We start from the raw sequence: 18,917 nt of genomic DNA on the forward strand, positions 1-18,917 counted from the left end.
AATCTCATTCATAATAGTGCCACACAAACTCAAATATCTTGGAGTCAACTTGACCAAAGACGTGAAGGACCTATACAAAGAAAACTATAAAGCCCTGCTCCAAGAAATAAGAGAGGACACACGGAAATGGAAACACATACCATGCTCATGGATTGGCAGGATTAACATCATTAAAATGGCAATACTCCCCAAAGCATTATACAGATTTAATGTGATCCCCTTAAAAATACCCATGACATTCTTCAAAGAAGTGGATCAAACACTTATGAAGTTCATCTGGAACAATAAACACCCTCGAATAGCTAAAGCACTCCTAGGGAAAAGAAAAATGGGTGGCATTACTTTCCCCAACTTTAAACTGTACTACAAAGCAATAGTTATCAAAACAGCATGGTATTGGAATAAAGACAGACCTTCAGATCAGTGGAATAGGCTTGAGTTCTCAGAGAACTTTCCCCAGACATATTACCTAATTTTTGACAAAGGAGCAAGAAATCCTAAGTGGAGCAGGGAAAATCTCTTCAACAAGTGGTGCTGGCAGAACTGGTTAGCCATTTGCAAAAAAGCAAACATAGACCTCCAGTTAACATCATGTATGAAGGTAAAATCCAAATGGATTAAAGACCTTGATATCAGACCTGATACCATAAGGTATATAGAACAACACGTCGGTAAAACACTCCATGACATTGAGACTAAAGGCATCTTCAAGGAGGAAACTGTACTTTCCAAACAAGTAGAAGCAGAGATCAATAGATGGCAATACATTGAACTGAGAAGCTTCTGCACCTCAAAAGAAATAGTGCCCAGGATACAAGAGTCACCCACCGAGTGGGAGAAACTATTCACCCAACAGCCTTCAGATAAGGGGCTAATATCCTAAATATATAGGGCACTGACAGAACTTTACAAGAAAAAAACAACTAATCCCATAAAAAAATGGGGAGAAGAAATGAACAGACACTTTGATAAAAAAAGAAATACAAATGGCCAAAAGGCACATGAAAAAATGCTCCTCATCACTAATCATCAGGGAGATGCAAATCAAAACAACGATGAGATACCACTTCACACCACAGAGATTGGCGCACATCACAAATGAGAACAATCAGTGCTGGCGGGGATGTGGAAAGGAACTCTTATCCACTGCTGGTGGGAATGCCATCTAGTCCAACCTCTATGGAAAGCGATATGGAGATTCCTCCAAAATCTGGAAATTGAGCTCCCATTAGACCATCTATTCCACTCCTAGGGATATACCCTAAGAACACAAGAATACAATACAAAAACCCCTTTCTCACACCTATATTTATTGCAGCACTATTCACAATAGCCAGGCTCTGGAAACAACCAAGATGCCCTTCAACAGACGAATGGCTAAAGAAACTATGGTACATATACACAATGGAATATTATGCAGCCATCAGGAGAGATGAAGTCATGAAATTTTCCTATACATGGATGTACATGGAATCTATCACGCTGAGTGAAATAAGTCAGAGGGAGAGAGAGAGAGAGAGAGAGAGACGCAGAATAGTCTCACTCATCTTTGGGTTTTACGAAAAATCAAAGTCATTTTTGCAACAATCCTCAGCGACAATGAGAGGAGGGCTGGAACACCAGCTCACTTCATGAAGCTCACCACAAAGAGTGGTGAATACACTATAGAAATAACTACACAGAGAACTACCATAATCATGTGAATGAATGAGGAAACGGGAAAGCCTGTCTGGAGTACAGGTGGGGGTGGGGTGGGATGGAGGGAGACTTGGGACATTGGTGGTGGGAATGTTGCACTGGTGAATGGGGGGGTTCTTTACATGACTGAAACCTAATCACAATCATTTATGTAATCAAGATGTTTAAATAAAGGAAAAAATGAAGAAAAAAAAGAAAGATAAGGCCTCCCAATGCTTACCACAGGCTGTGTTCTTTACACTGACTGTATAGAAAGAGGAGGTACAGTAAATGCACCCCATATACACCTCAAACCAGGTCCTTTGCCTGGTCTGTATTGTGAATGGGGGGACAAAAAAAGAAAATAACCATTATGGGGCCGGCAAGGTGGCGCTGGAGGTAAGGTGTCTGCCTTGCAAGCACTAGCCAAGGAAGGACCGTGATTCGATCCGCCGGCGTCCCATATGGTCCCCCCAAGCCAGGGGCAATTTCTGAGTGCTTAGCCAGGAGTAACCCCTGAGCATCAAACGGGTGTGGCCCGAAAAACAAAACAAAAAAAAAAAAAGAAAAGAACCATTATATTCTTTCTAGTCCTATTTTTTTGAGGTGTGTGTTGTTGTTTGTTTGTTTTGGGGTCACATCTGGCTGCGCTCAGGCATTACTCCTGGCTCTGAGCTCAGAAATTGCTCCTGGCAGGCTCGGGACTATATGGGATGCCGGCAATCAAAGCATCATCCATCCTGGGTCTGCCATGTGCAAGGCAAAAGCCCTATCTCTCCAGCTCCTGTGTTGTGTTTTTAGTTTAGGGACCATACGTACCTAGTGGAGCTCCTGGCTTTGTACTTAGGGTTACTCCTGCAGTTTTCAAGCACCATATTTGCCTTAAGCCCTGTACTATTTCTCTAACCCCATGTTGAGGGGTTTTATAATGAATGAGTGTTGAATTTAGTCAAAATCTTTTTCTGCCTTTATTGATATGATCATATGGCTTATATCTATAATGAATATATGTGCATTGCACTGTCATTACATCCCTGCAGTTGAATCCCATTTGCTCTTGGTGTATGGTCCTTTGATATTTTTTTTTTTTGGTTTTTGGGCCACACCCTGTGACGCTCAGGGGTTACTCCTGGCTATGCGCTCAGAAGTTGCTCCTGGCTTCTTGGGGGACCATATGGGATGCCGGGGGATCGAACCGCGGTCCGTCCTAGGCTAGCGCAGGCAAGGCAGGCACCTTACCTCCAGCGCCACCGCCCGGCCCGTCCTTTGATATTTTGTTGGACTCAGCTACTAAGATGTTGTTTAGGATCTTTGCATCAATGCTCCTCAGGCATATCTGTCTGCAACATTTTTGTTGGTTTTTGGACCACACCTGGCAGGCACGGGGACCATACGAGATGCCAGTATTCAAATAACATTGGCTCTGGGTCAGCTGCTTGCAAGGCAAAACGTCCTACCGCTGTGCTATCTCTCCGGCCCCTGCAACTTTCTTTTATTGCTCAGCAACTATTTCTGGCTCTGTACTCAAGAATCACTCCTGGAGGTGTTCAGGGGACCATATAGGGTGACAGGAGTAAACTTGGGTTGGCATAATGCAAGGTAAACACCCTGCCCACTATACTATTGCTCAGAGCCTAGCAATTTTCTATTCTTGGTTTTTTGGTTGTTTTTGTGCCACACCTGGTGGTGCTCAGGACTTACTCCTGGATCTGCCCTCTGGAATCTCACCTGACAGGTCAGGGGACTATATAGGATGCCAGGGTTCCAACCCAGGTTGGCTCCTTGGAAAGGCAAGTGACTTACCCACTGTACTATCATTCCAGACCCCACAATTTTCTTTTTTAGTAACATGTCCATCGGCTTTGGGTAATAGCATAATGTTGGCTTGACAGAAGGTGTTAGGAAAGAACCTGTTTCTTCAACAGTTCAAAAGAGCTTTCAGAGCTTAGGTACAGCTTTGAAGGCTTGATAGAACTTACCATCTGAACACAAGAGGATATGAGAACAAATTTGTGAAAACTTCAAATGACAGAACTGTAAAACTTGGTAGGCTAAATTTAAAATTCACTGGAAGGCCTCATTAGCATAGTAATAGCTACTGAGGAAAGAATCAGTACGTTCAGGGGCCAGAGAAATAGCACAGCAGTAGGGCATTTCCCTTGCACATGGCCAACCCAGGACAGACTGTGGTTTGACTGCCAGCATCTCATATGGTTCCCTATGCCTTCCAGGAGATATTTCTTAGCGCAGTCAAGAATGACTCCTGAGCACCACCGGGTGTGACCCTCCCCCAAAAAAAGAATCAGTAAGCTCAAAGATAAGCAATGAGCTGCATAACACTGCCAGACAACAGCAGAAGAGGGAAAAGAGTCTTAATAAATGAACAGCTGATGAGAGAGCTTTGAGATGAATTTAAGATAAACAATATAAGAATCATTGGCGCCCCAGAGGGCCAGTAAGATAATGTTTATGAAGAAGCAATAGTCAAAGATATCAGTGCTGAGAAGTTTCCAGAACTGAAGAGCACATATACCCACATCCTGGAGACTCAACGGATACTAGATAAAAAAGATCCAATAAAAATACTCCTGGCCACTCCCCTCAGAGGCTCCTGAGTGCCGGCTGGGGAGGCGTGAGTGAGTTTCTCTCCTTTTGCTTGGCGTTTGGGCCTGCCATTCCCCTCAGAGACTCCTGAGTACCGGCTGGGCAGGTGTGAGTGAGTTTCTGACTTTTGCTTGGCGTTTGGGCCTGCCACTCCCCTCAGAGGCTCCTGAGTGCCGGCTGGGGAGGCGTGAGTGAGTTTCTCTCCTTTTGCTTGGCGTTTGGGCCTGCCACTCCCCTCAGAGACTCCTGAGTGCCAGCTGGGGAGGCATGAGTGAGTTTATCTCCTTTTGCTTGGCGTTTGGGCCTGCCACTCCCCTCAGAGACTCCTGAGTGCCAGCTGGGGAGGCGTGAGTGAGTTTCTGACTTTTGCTTGGCGTTTGGGCCTGCCATTCCCCTCAGAGACTCCTGAGTGCCGGCTGGGGAGGCGTGAGTGAGTTTCTCTCCTTTTGCTTGGCGTTTGGGCCTGCCATTCCCCTCAGAGACTCCTGAGTACCGGCTGGGGAAGCGTGAGTGAGTTTCTGACTTTTGCTTGGCGTTTGGGCCTGCCACTCCCCTCAGAGACTCCTGAGTGCCAGCTGGGGAGGCGTGAGTGAGTTTCTGACTTTTGCTTGGCGTTTGGGCCTGCCACTCCCCTCAGAGGCTCCTGAGTGCCGGCTGGGGAGGCATGAGTGAGTTTCTGACTTTTTGCTAGGCTTGGTGCCGGACCCTCCCCCCAGGGTGGCGCCTAGAAAGACAAGTTGAGCGACCCGAATAGACGGGGAGATAGGGCCAACCATCTAGACTCGCAGGTGACCTAGAACAGTCCACCCCCCTGGACCCTGGATCGAACCAGGGACTTCCCAAGGGCGTAGATAGAGCCTGCAGAATCGAACTGAGGGAACTCCTTCAAGGGAGGATTGGAGGGGGCGAAGCTCCATTGAATCCCAGAGAAAGGAGGGTGGATTGAGTGCTAGGCTCAACAGCGCCAGTAACCATTGTGGCCAGGAGTGGAATTGCACCGCTGACAGAAATAGGGAGCAGAAAGGGGACAAAACCCACTGCAGGAAGGTTGAACTCTAGGGATCAAAGGGGAGGAGAAAGGGCTAGGTTCAACAAACTCACCCAACAGGCTCCTCTAGAAAAACCTTCAGGAAGGAGACCAAAGCAGACCGAAATTAGAAGCCATAGTACTCCAAAACATACCATTAAATACAAAGTATTATGCGTAAATCAAGGAGATCCCTTATAACTGGAGACAACATGACAAGCCCTATCAAGTTTCCAAGTCCACCAAAGCGCACAGATTCATGGGAAGAAGACCTAAAAGCGGCCATGAGGAAGGAAATGCAAGAATTACTAAACAGAATGAAAGAAACCCTAGCAACCGAGTATAAGAAATTCATGGACGAACGACTAAGCCAAATTAAAGAAGAAATGTTAAAGAACATGAGAGATTCCATACAAAAAGAAGTGAAGGATTTAAAAGACAAAATAACAAGCCTTACGAGTAGAACCACAGAGTTGGAGAAGCACATCGATGAACTCGAAGGAAAACTGCAATATAAAAATGATCAAGAAACCAACAAAGAAAAAAAAGGCAAAGTACTGGAAGGAAAAATCCAATATCTAATGAATAAGGACAAAAGAAACAATCTAAGAATTGTGGGTATACCAGAAGGGGAAGAAATAGGGAAGGGGTAAGAACAAGTAGTCAGGGAGATAATAACAGAGAACTTTCCCACCCTCTGGAAAGACAATTTAGGACAAATCCAAGAAGTCAAGAGAGTCCCTAATAAAATAGACCCTAATAAACCCACACCAAGACACATAATAATCCAAATGGCGAAAAACAAAGAGAAAGAGGAACTCCTGAAAGCAATAAGGGAGAAAAAAAACCTCAAGTACAAAGGAAAGGACATAAGAATCAAACCAGATCTCCCATTTGAAATAATTCAAGCAAGAAGACAGTGGAATGACGTATTTAAACGACTGAGTGAAAGAAATTTCCAACCCAGGGTCCAATACCCAGCAAAACTATCATTCATATGGGAGGGCAGACTAAAAACATTCACAAATATGAACGAACTTGAACTATTTGTGCAAACTAAGCCGATCCTAAGCGACTTACTCAGAGACGAATTACACAATCCAAACCCCCGATTGTAACAACAACCACGCCACACAATACAACTGCACAACAGTCCTCTCTATCAATAATTTCCCTAAATGTTAATGGACTAAACTCTCCAATTAAAAGACATATAGTAGAGAACTGGGTTAGGAAAAATAAACCGGACTTCTGCTGTCTGCAAGAAACACACCTACAGTTACAGGATAAGCACAGGCTTAGAATTAAAGGATGGAAAGTAATTATTCAGGCCAATGGAAAACAAAAAAGAGCAGGGACAGCCATTCTTATATCAGACCAAATTGTATTCAACCTCAAGAAAGTGATCAGAGACAAAGAGGGGCACTACTTACTGATCAGGGGAACATTAGATCAAGAAGTGCTAACCCTGGTCAATATCTATGCACCTAATGTAAAGTCACCAAAATATGTGAGGCAACTACTGACAAAACTGGAGAAACACATGAAGGGAATTGTGATAATAGTAGGGGACCTCAATACTCCACTATCACCACTGGACAGATCCTCCAAACAGAAAAATAGTAAAGAAATAAGAGCTCTAAATGAAAAATTAGAAGAATTAGGGCTAATAGACTTATATAGAGCCCTCCATCCCCAGAAAGTAGAATACACATTCTTCTCAAACCCACATGGAACCTTCTCCAGAATAGATCATGTCTTAGGATACAAAGCCAACCTATATAAGACCACAAAGGTAAGGATCATTAGAAGTACCCTTTCAGATCACTATGCAACAGAGCTTATAATTGATGTCAAGAAGAAGCAATGGAGGAAAACTAATACCTGGAGATTGAACAACATACTGCTTAACAACGGCTGGATCAAAGAACAACTCAAGGAGGAAATAAAAAGATTCCTTGAGACGAATGACAATGAAGAGACAACATGTCAGAATTTATGGGATACAGCAAAAGCAGTACTTAGGGGGAAACTCATAGCATTACAGGCCTATGTTAAGAAACAGGAAAATAACAAAACCAACAGTTTAAAAGATCACCTCAAAGAATTGGAACAACAGCAACAGAGAAATCCAACCACAACCAGAAGGCAAGAAATCATAAAAACCAGAGCAGAAATAAACAACATAGAGACTAAGAAAACAATACAAAAAATTAATGAGACCAGGAGTTGGTTTTTCGAAAAAATAAATAAGATAGACAAACCATTGGCAAAACTTACCAAAAAAAAGAGGGAAAACACCCAAATTACTAGGATCACGAATGAAAGGGGAGAGATTACAACAGAACCCCAAGAAATACAACATATCATGAGATCATATTATGAACAACTATATTCAACTAGGCTAGAGAACCCACCAGAAATCGACAGATTCTTGGACAAACACCCTCTTCCAAGACTGGAAAAGGAAGACCTAGAAACTCTAAACAGTCCAATCACTTCAGAGGAAATTTAAGACGTAATTAAAAGACTCCCTAAGAACAAATGCCCAGGCCCAGATGGATTTACAGGTGAATTCTATCAAACATTTCAAGAAGACTTATTACCACTGTTCCATAGGCTTTTCAAAGCCATAGAAAAAACAGGAATCCTCCCCAACTCCTTTTATGAGGCTAATATCACACTCATTCCTAAAGAAGGCAAAGACACCACCAAAAAAGAAAACTACAGACCAATCTCACTAATGAACATTGATGCAAAGATACTTAACAAAATCTTAGCAAACCGAATTCAACACCTCATTAAAAAGATCATACATAATGATCAAGTGGGATTCATCCCAGGAATGCAAGGTTGGTTCAACATACGCAAATCAATCAACATTATACACCACATCAACAACATGAAGGACAAAAACCACATGATCATATCAATCGATGCAGAGAAGGCGTTTGACAAAATCCAACATCCGTTCATGTTAAAGACACTCAGCAAAATAGGGTTAGAAGGCACCTTCCTTAAGATAGTTACAGCTATTTATGAAAAGCCTACAGCCAACATTATACTTAATGGCGAGAAACTAGAAGCATTCCCACTAAGGTCAGGAACTAGGCAAGGCTGTCCACTCTCTCCACTCTTATTCAATATAACCTTAGAAGTCCTAGCAATAGCAATCCGACAAGAGAAGGGAATCAAAGGAATTCAAGTAGGGAAAGAGGAACACAAGCTAGCTCTATATGCTGATGATATGATGATATACATCAAAAACCCTAAAGAATCCACAGAAAAACTCCTAGAAACAATCAACCAATACAGTAAAGTGGCTGGATACAAAGTCAATACACAAAAGACAGTAGCGTTTTTATATACAAACAATGAAGTTGAGGAGAGAGAGATTAAAAATACAATTCCATTTAAGATAGTATCAAAAATATCAAATACCTAGGAATCAACCTTACAAGAGAAGTGAAAGATCTATACCAGGGAAACTTCAAAACACTTCAGAAAGAAATTGAAGACGATCTAAAGAAATGGAAGAACATCCCATCCTCATGGATAGGTAGAATTAACATAGTCAAAATGACTATTTTACCCAAATTGCTATATAGATTTAATGCAATCCCTATCCAAATCCAGACACAATTCTTTAAAGAAATAGAACAATCAATTATAAAATTCATTTGGAACCATAGAAGACCCAGGATAGCTAAACACATTCTGAAAAATGAGAAGTTGGGAGGTATCTCCTTACCTAACTTGAAACTATACTATAAAGCCATAGTAATAAAAACAGCATGGTACTGGAACAGAGACAGGACCTCAGACCAGTGGATTAGAACAGAATTCCCAGACATAAACCCCCAGATATATAGCCAACTAATATTTGATAAAAGGGGCAAGAATATGAAATGGAACAAAGAAAGCCTATTCAACAAATGGTGTTGGTACAACTGGAAACTCATATGCACGAAAGTGAAAATCGACCCATATCTCACTCCTTATACAAAAGTCAACTCAAAATGGATCAAAGATCTGGAAATCAGACCTGAATCTATAAAGTTTATCGAGAATAAAATAGGCAGAACACTCGAAGACCTTTATATCAAAAGGGTCTTTGAGAATGGAGCACCAATGGCAAAAACGTTAGCATCAACTATAAACAAATGGGACTATATCAAACTAAAAAGCTTCTGCATGGCAAAAGAAACCCTACTTAATGCAAGAAGACAGCTAACAGAATGGGAAAAAATCTTTTCACTTGATATATCAGATAAAGGGCTGATATCTAGAACATACAAAGCGCTCAGAAACCTGAGTCCTTCAAAACCAAACGAAGCCATAAAAAAATGGGGAGACGAAATGAATAGACATTTCTCTGAGGAAGAGAGAAGGATGGCCAACAAACACATGAAAACATGCTCACCTTCACTCATCATCAGGGAGATCCAAATCAAGACAACAATGAGATACCACCTCACACCAGTGAGGTTGGCTCACATCAAAAATAATGGGAACAACCTTTGTTGGAGAGGATGTGGTATGAAAGGAACTCTCATTCATTGCTGGTGGGAATGCCCCTTGGTCCAACATCTATGGAGAAAAGTCTGGAGAGTGCTCAAAGAACTCAGAATTGAGCTGCCATTTGACCCAGCAATTGCTCTCCTAGGCATATATCCCCAAGATGGAAAGACATTCATTCCAAAATACGTATGCACCCCACTATTTATTGCAGCACTCAGTATAATAGCCAAATCTTGGAACCAACCTCGATGTCCAACAACAGATGAATGGATCATTAAGATGTGGTACATATATACAATGGAATATTACATGGCAGTTAGAAATGATACAATCACAGACTTTGCAGCAACGTGGATGGACCTAGATCATGTTATGTTAAACGAAGTAAGTCAGAAGACAAAAGAAAAACACAGAATGGTAGCACTATTCTGAATCACCTAGAATACATAAAAAACAAAAAAGGGACATTGAAGAAGCATAACTGCTAGAACCACAAAGAAAGACTTCATAAACTCCATTCCCTGATCTGCACAGCCACCAAGATCTCTAGAAACAGGTCTGATTTTACCATCCAAGATAAAGTAGAAGTCTTCCACATACCACGAAAGCAGCAAGAGGAGAATAAATGATCTATTTTTTTTGACGTCTTTATTTTGGTGTGGAGATTACGGTTGATGTCTCCAATATTATTTTATTTTATTTTGTTTTGTCTTTTTCTTTCTTTTTGCACTTGAGTATGATTTGATTTCAGAACCGAGATTATTGTGTGGTGCCTGTTTTTATTGTTGTGGTGCTTATCGGTTATTTAATTCGATATTTTTTGTGTGTGTGTGTGTGTGTGTATTGTTGTGGTATTTTAATTACTTTTTTCACATCCTCTCTCAAACTGAGGTTGGAAGCCTCTAGACAGGACTCTGCCTATTTTCAGTATATTTGATTTTTGATTGAGAAGAGGACATATTAGGTGATGGGTATTCCCCTGATTTAATGTGAATATGTACCCAAAATACTACAGTGAAAGATATGTAAGCCATTATGGAAAAAAAAGAAAATTGTGTTTTTAATCAGAAACTTTCTTTGACTTACATGTATTATTATTATATTAATTATATTATATGTTATGTTATGTCACTATATTATGTTATATTAGTTTACCTTATTATGTTAATCAATTTTGTCCTTTAAATGAATTCTTACTTAAAAAAAAAAACAACTTTAGTTTGCCCTGAAGAAAAGAAAAAAATAAATAAAAGATAAAATAAGGCCTCCCAATTCTTACCACAGGCTGTGTTCTTTACACTGGCTGTATAGAAAGAGGAGGTACAGTAAAGGCACCCCATATACACCTCAACACAGGCCCCTTGCCGGGTATGTATTGTGAATTGGGGGACAAAAAAAAAAATACTCCTAACCAGAATGGTGAAAACTACAGAGATATAACACTGAGAGCAGCAAGATCAAAGGAGCATCTTTAAGTTCTACAGCAGGGGCCAGAGAGATGACATGGAGGTAATGCGTTTGCCTTGCATGCAGAAGGTCTGTGGTTCGAATCCCGGCATCCCATATTGTCCCCTGGGCCTGCCAGGAGCAATTTCTGAACGTAGAGCCAGGAGGAACCCCTGAGAGCTGCCAGGGTTTTAAAAAAGTTTTACAGCAGATTTACGTAAGTCAACCCTGCAGGCTGAAGACAGTGGTGGGATACACTGGAAAAACTCAATGAAATAAATGTAACACCAAGAATACTTCACCCAGCCACTATCATTCAGATTGAAGGAATTATACACAACTTCACAGATAAGCAAAGCTCAGGAACTTCATAGACTCAAAAACGTTAAAAGAAGAACTGAAAGGGGTCCTTTAAGACAATACAAACTGGGCCCGGAGAGATAGCACAGTGGCGTTTGCCTTGCAAGCAGCCGATCCAGGACCAAAGGTGGTTGGTTCGAATCCCGGTGTCCCATATGGTCCCCTGTGCCTGCCAGGAGCTATTTCTGAACAGACAGCCAGGAGTAACCCCTGAGCAATGCCGGGTGTGGCCCAAAAACCAAAAAAAAAAAAAAAAAGACAATACAAACCCCACAAACACACCAAACTTCTACAAAAAGATGGCACAAACTTCTCTGACAATAATCTCTCTCCACGTCAATGGACTACATGCACTAATTAAGAGACAAAAAGTGGCAAGTGGGTTAAAATTGGATCCAACATTTGGCTGCCTGTAAGAAATACATTTGAATGTTAAAGCAAACACAGACTCAAACTCAAAGACAATCCTTTGCTATATGCAAAGAAATGAACTCAGACCTCTTTTTAATGCTATGTATAACAAAATGGATTAAAGACCCTGATATCAGGGGCCGGGTAGGTGGCGCTGGAGGTAAGGTGCCTGCCTTGCAAGCGCTAGCCAAGGAAGGACCGCGGTTCGATCCCCTGGCGTCCCATATGGTCCCCCCAAGCCAGGGGCGATTTCTGAGCACATAGCCAGGAGTAACTCCTGAGCGTCAAACGGGTGTGGCCCAAAAACCAAAAAAAAAAAAAAAAAAAAAAAAGACCCTGATATCAGACCTAAAACCAAAACATACATAGAGGAAGATATAGACAAACACTCCAGGACATTGAAGCTTAAGGCATATCAAGGATAAAACAACACTGACCAAGCAAGTGGAAAAAAAGATAACAAACAGGATTACGTCAAACTAAGAAGCGTCTGTGCTTCAAAGGAAACGGTGACCAAGAGAGAAAGATGTTCACAGATATTGGGAGAAATTATTCATCCAATACCCATCTGATAAGAATTAATATCTAAGATATATAAGGTAATGGTGAAGTTTAATACGCACAAAAAAGGGGCCAGAGTGATAGCACAGTGGTAGGGCCTGTGCCTTATACACGGCTGACTCAGGTTAGATCTCCAGCATCTCATATGGTCCCCCGAGCCTTACAGGAGTAATTTCTGAGCTCACAAACCAAAAAAAAAGAGAAAAAACAAACACTATGATGGGGTTCTGTGTTGCTTCTGGTAGGGATGTCAACTGATCCAGCCTTTTTACAAAACAATATGTATATTCCTTAAAAAATAGAAATTGAGCTTCCATATGATCCACCAATACTGCACCTAGTAACATACCTTAGGAGCCTAAAAATACCATGCAGAAAAGCCCTCTGTACACCTATGTTCATTGTAACACTATTCACAATAGTCAGAATCTAGAAACAATCAAAGTTCCTGAGAACAGATGCGTTTATAAAGAAATTGTGGTATATCTGCACAATGGAATACTGTGCAGCTATTAGAAAAATGAAGTCATGAAATTTTCTCATACATCAATGGATATGGAGAACATTATGCTGAGCAAAATGAATCAGAGGGAGAGGGATAAACATAGAATGATCACATTAATTTGTGGGATCTAAAAAGAAGAAAGCTAGTATGGTATTAATATCCAGAGACAATAAAGATGAGCGCCAGGAGGACAGTCCATGGTAGGAAGCTTGCCACAAAGAGCTGGGGAGTGCAGTTAGGGCAGAGAAGGGAGCACTATGACAATGAAAATTGGAAATGATCACTGTGGACAAGAACTGGGTGCTGAAAGGGGATAAAGTGATATGCACAATACTCCTACAATAATAGGAAAATCACAATGTCAAAAAAGGGAAAAAATGGAAGAGAGAGGGGCTGGAGGGATAGCATGGAGGTAAGGCGTTTGCCTTGCAGTCAGAAGGTCAATGGTTCAAATCCCAGCATCCCATATGATCCCCTGAGCCTGCCAGGAGCGATTTCTGAGCATAGAGCCAGGAGTAACCCCTGAGCGCTGCCAGGTATGACCCAAAAACAAAAACAAAAACAAAAAAAAGGGAAGAGAAAGGAAGAGAGAAGAAAAATGCCTGCCCTAGAGGCAGGTGGGGGAGGGGGAGGAAAACAGGACACTGGTGACCAGAAATATGCACTGGTGAAGGTTGTTGCGTTGTTTTTTTTTTTTTTTTTTTTTTTGGTTTTTGGGTCATACCCGGTGGTGGTACTCAGGAGTTAATTCTGGTTCTGCACTCAGAAATCGCTCCTAGCTGGCTCCAAGGACCATATGGGATGCCGGGATTCGAACCGCTGTTTGGCTGCATGCAAGGCAAATGCCCTACCACTGTGCAATCTCTCCAGCCCCTGTTGCATATTTTTGACTGTAACTCAATTATGAACAACTTTGTAATGGTGTATCTCATGGTGATTCAATTTAAAACTCTATTAACTTAAAACGAAGAGAAAGAGGGCCTGACCGATAGTATAGCAGGTAGGGAGCTTGTGCTGCATGCAGCTGAAGTGGGTTTGATTCCCCAGGCATTCCATATGGTCCTGGGAGTGATTCTTGAGCTGAGTCAGAAGTAACTCTTGGGGCCGGAGAGATAGCATGGAGGTAAGGCATTTGCCTTTCATGCAGGAGGTCATCGGTTCTAAACCAGGCGTCCCATATGGTCCCCCGTGCCTGCCAGGAGCAATTTCTGAGCCTGGAGCCAGGAATAACCCCTGAGCACTGCCAGGTGTGACCCAAAAACCACAAAAAAAGAAGTAACTCTTGAGCACTACCCAGTGTGGCCCCTAAACCCCCTCAAAATAAAAAAGACAAGGAAAAAATGAAGGGAGGGAGGAAGGGAGAGAGGAAGGAAGGAAGGGAGGGAGGAAGGGAGAGAGGAAGGAAGGAAGGAAGGAAGGAAGGAAGGAAGGAAGGAAGGAAGGAAGGAAGGAAGGAAGGAAGGAAGGAAGGAAGGAAGGAAGGAAGGAAGGAAGAAAGGAAGGAAGGAAGGAAGGAAAGAGGGAGGGAGGGAGGGAGGGAGGGAAGGAGGGAGGGAGGGAAGGAGGGAGGGAGGGAAGGAGGGAGGAGAAAGAACTTGAATGATTTCAGAATTGCAGGCCAGACAGGGTGATCCTATGTTCCTCTGACTTAGCACAGATTTCAGGTTCATCTAGATTTCTGAGCAATGGTAGTTTCAGTAGAGGATAAATTTCCATCTTGAGTGAGTTGAAGAGGAACAGAGTACTTTTCTTTTAGGAGACATTTGGAAATTTCCACATCTTGGCTGATCAAAGACTGCTTCTACATTTGGGGAGTTTGAGGTAGTTGTGAGCAAAAGACAGTTTTTTTAAAGATAAGGATTTCAGGGTGGGGGCAATGAATCATGGTGCTGGAGCGCAGGTTGGGCTCACATCTCAACACCATGTGCAAGAGTAGCCCAAGCACTGAGGCAGAGAGGGCCCCCAAGTACCACCAGGTGTGACACAAAACACAGGCAAGTAATAACAACAATGAAGATAAGAATTGTTTTTGCCTTTGGGGCCATACTTGGTGCTTATGGTACTCCCAACTGTGTGCTCAGGGACCACTCCTGACTCAGGGGACACTATGAGATGCCGAGAATCAAAACCAGGTGGGTCGTATGCACAGCAAGGGCCCTCCCAGTTGTGCCGCCTCTCCACCCTGGTTGATTTTCTCTTCTGCCTGGGTATGCGGACTTTACCTGGCATACTCAGAAGCTACTCCTGGCTGGCTGTTTGTTCCTGGCATGCATGGGGGGGCTTGAAATATGAGGAGTTCATAACAAATCCCGTCGTGGTACCCCAACCCTATGCACCATCTATGTCCCCAGCCTAAATGACCTTTAAAAACAAGAATTCTGCACTATGATCAAAATAAAAATTATATTAAAAAAAAAACAAGAATTCTGAAGAAGGTGCACACTAGGCTGAGCAAAGCTGCAGGCACTGGGCTGGAGGCTGGGGGTGGGGTGGGTGGCAGTCTATCCTCAGCCCCACAGAAACAAGGGTGCTCTTTGGAGACAGAGCGTGAGTCCTGGGGAACTCTGGAAGAGCTAGGACTGACAAGCAGTTTGCTAGTGATTGGCAGAAAGTTGCAAGACAAAGTCCCTCCCACCCTATGAAGAGGCCCTGGGCCAGGCGTCTCCTGGGAGCCAAATTGACAGACCAGCTGCGGCACGGAATGGTACAGACACACAGCAGAAGGAAACAGGAACTTGGAATAAATCCTATTTGGGGGGCACCCGAATTGAGGTGTTGGGCAGCCTGCAGTGCCAGAGATGAACCCTCTTGAGTCATATTTCTGGTCCCTGAACAAATTCCTAAAGTCCTCCTAAGGCCCTGAGGAGTGGGCCTTTGGTCACCATCACTGTCCCAAGTGCATCTGGGAGCAGGGCTGGAACTGACATGGAGCTGGCTGGAGGCCCAGAGAGGGACAGGTGGCTGCAAGAACCTTCTCAGGGCACTGAGAAGCCACTGGGGCAGGAGTGAGGCAGAAGACAAAAGAGAGTGCCAGAGGCAGCTATTGGAAGAAGCCTGGTCTAAGAAGCAGAGGAGCCCAACCCTGTCTCCAGCACAGTCTACTGGAAAGAAGGTTCTGGGCATCCCTGAAGGAAAGTGAGTGTGCCTCCAGCTCAAAGAAGCCCAGACATAGCCTAATTCTGGGACAGATGAATTCAAAACCCCCCTCCGAGATTCACACAGTCCAAAATGCATGTTCTTTAGGGGAAAACATGTTCTGGATCACAGTCCCTACTGTTCTATTTCATACAGTGCCTGGAATTCCAGGAAAATCCAGATACTTGTATAAAAGCAAAGAAATGAGATAATGAGATGAGTCACTGGGAGGGAGAAATGTATGGGCCCTGGCGTGTGCTCCCCAGGGACATAAAGGGTGAGACCCAAGGCTCCCCGGCACTGTTAAAACTATCCCTGTGATCTGAACATCAGGACCAGCCCCACATACCACCAGCTATGACCCCTGGTACCACTTCAAATGCCAGAAGAACATGGAAATGGCAGAGATAAAAATGGCTAGAAGCATTCAAGGCAAATGCCATCTGCATTGTCCTATGGCTCCAGCATCTCAGAGATTGGTGTATGCTGGACTGAGAAGAACTATGCACAGGATGCCAGTTAGTCTCACACCAAAAGGAATGTGAAGAAATGAGGAATCTCAAGGTGCTCAAAGCCATGACAAGAAACCAGGGCAGCGGGCCAGAGAGATAGCATGAAGGTAAAGTGTTTACCTTGCATGCAGAAGGTTGGTGGTTCGAATCCTGGCATGGTTCCCCATGCCTGCCAGGAGCGATTTCTGAGCATAGAGCCAGGAGTAACCCCTGAGTGCTTTTGGGTGTGGCCCAAAAACGAAAGAAAGAAAGAAAGAAAGAAAGAAAGAAAGAAAGAAAGAAAGAAAGAAAGAAAGAAAGAAAGAAAGAAAGAAAGAAAGAAAGAAAGAAAGAAAGAAAGAAAGAAAGAAAGAAAGAAAGAAAGAAAGAAAAAGAAAGAAAGAAAGAAAGAAACCAGGGCTGATGGAAAGACTCAGTGAAAACCTGCTGCGGAAAGGGGCACTGTGAGGAACAAGGAGGTCTCTGGGGTGGTAGACCTAGAGCTTTAGTGATGAGAGTCAATTGTACTCACAGAATTCTGGAGTATTTTAGCCAATAGGAAAACAATGAAAATGGACAGTAAAAATCTGGTCATTTGGGGCTGGAAAGGTACTACTACAGGTAGGGTGCTTGTCCTGCATAGGACAGACCCCAGTTTGATCCTCAGTACCATATATGATCCTCCTATGCACTGCCAGGAGTAAGCCCCGAGCACAAGTGAATGGGAACCAAAACAAATGAAAAGAACGTGATTCCACAAAATCTTCCCAGGTAGACTGGTCTAGGCTGATAACTCTGGGGTCTTCTCAGAATGGTGACAAGTAGATTTCCTTTCTGCCTGAAGGTACAGCAGCCCACAACCACACCTAACACCCTCCACAGAGAAACAGCCCAACTCCATAACCGAACCTTCCAAAATGCCCAGTCACCAAATTGTTCCAGAGCTATAGCTCCTGGACTGTGCTGCCACATCCACACAACATCTCCAAATTTCATAGTAGTGTCAGCCCAGTTAGGATCATAGCACATCACATGGTAAAGTTGTGTAGAAGAAATTCATGAGCCAAAACAATCACAAGGAAGGCTCAACAAGCACCAACCCCAACCCAGTAAATCCTTAGACACTGACTATAGTAACACCATAAAGAGAGAGAACAATTATTATAAATTGGCCCTTATTGATCTAAAGTTTGATCATTCCTTTTGCTTTTGTATTGGATCAAACAATTTGAAATACACTTGTGTGTTCCTGCAAGGATGGCAGGCTAGGGTGGTGGTGAAAAACGGGGACAGGGACCAGAGCAATAGCACAGTGATAGGGCATTTGCCTTGCATGCAGCCGACCCGGTATGGACCCAGGTTGGATCCCCAGCATCCCATATGGTTCCCTGAGCCTGCCAGGAGAGATTTCTGAACATAGAGCCAGGAGTAATCCGTGAACACTGCTGGGTGTGCCCCCCCAAAAAAGAGAAAAAAACAGAAAAACTGGGGACACTAGTACAGAGACTGGTGTTGGAATATTTTATGATTGAAACAACTACATTATGAACAACTTGGTAAATCAGACTTTTGTAATTTTAAAATGTATTTGAAAAAAATGGGTTGTTTGGGTCTGGTTGGGTTTTAGGACCACACCTGGAGATGCTAGGGGATCCGTGCTGCAGGAAACTGCACTCAAAGCCTGTGCTGGGGGGCTGGAGAGATAGCATGGAGGTAAGGCGTTTGCCTTGCATACAGAAGGTCAGTGGTTCGAATCCCAGCATCCCATATGGTCCCCCGAGCCTGCCAGGAGCAACTTCTGAGCATAGAGCCAGGAGTAACCCCTGAGTGCTGCTGGGTGTGACCCAAAAACCAAAAAAAAAAAAACGAAGCCTGTGCTAGACCGTTGGCACATGCCAGGCATGTGCTGCACCATTCCAGATAGTTCTTCTAAATAACTGTCAAGCATCCAGAGAGAGGGCTCTATGGACTGCAGTGTAGGCATGGCCTTTTGGAGCCCAGTTTGATCCCGAGCCTTGCATGGAGCCCTGAACACTGAGCATGAGGAACCCCCAAGCACCAATCTGGGAGTAGATCTTAAGCACTGACAGGTTACTCCAAACACCCCCTTCCCCCAAAAGACAGGGACTGAGCTGGGCAGGTAGGTTGCCATGGGACCAGAGCACATTAGCACCCACTG

General features: G+C 43.3%; 2 non-coding genes across 2 annotated transcripts; both read left to right on the forward strand.

The window, feature by feature from the left end:
• The first annotated feature begins 1,901 nt into the window (after positions 1-1,901).
• LOC125999732 (small nucleolar RNA SNORA51) lies at positions 1,902-2,034 on the forward strand. The gene has a single exon (XR_007492207.1). It is a non-coding gene; the product is annotated as a small nucleolar RNA SNORA51 (small nucleolar RNA).
• Positions 2,035-11,091: 9,057 nt separating this feature from the next.
• LOC125999784 (small nucleolar RNA SNORA51) lies at positions 11,092-11,224 on the forward strand. The gene has a single exon (XR_007492254.1). It is a non-coding gene; the product is annotated as a small nucleolar RNA SNORA51 (small nucleolar RNA).
• The last annotated feature ends 7,693 nt before the right edge of the window (positions 11,225-18,917 follow it).

Source organism: Suncus etruscus, chromosome X, assembly GCF_024139225.1.
Source record: "Suncus etruscus isolate mSunEtr1 chromosome X, mSunEtr1.pri.cur, whole genome shotgun sequence".
Lineage (NCBI taxonomy): Eukaryota > Metazoa > Chordata > Mammalia > Eulipotyphla > Soricidae > Suncus > Suncus etruscus.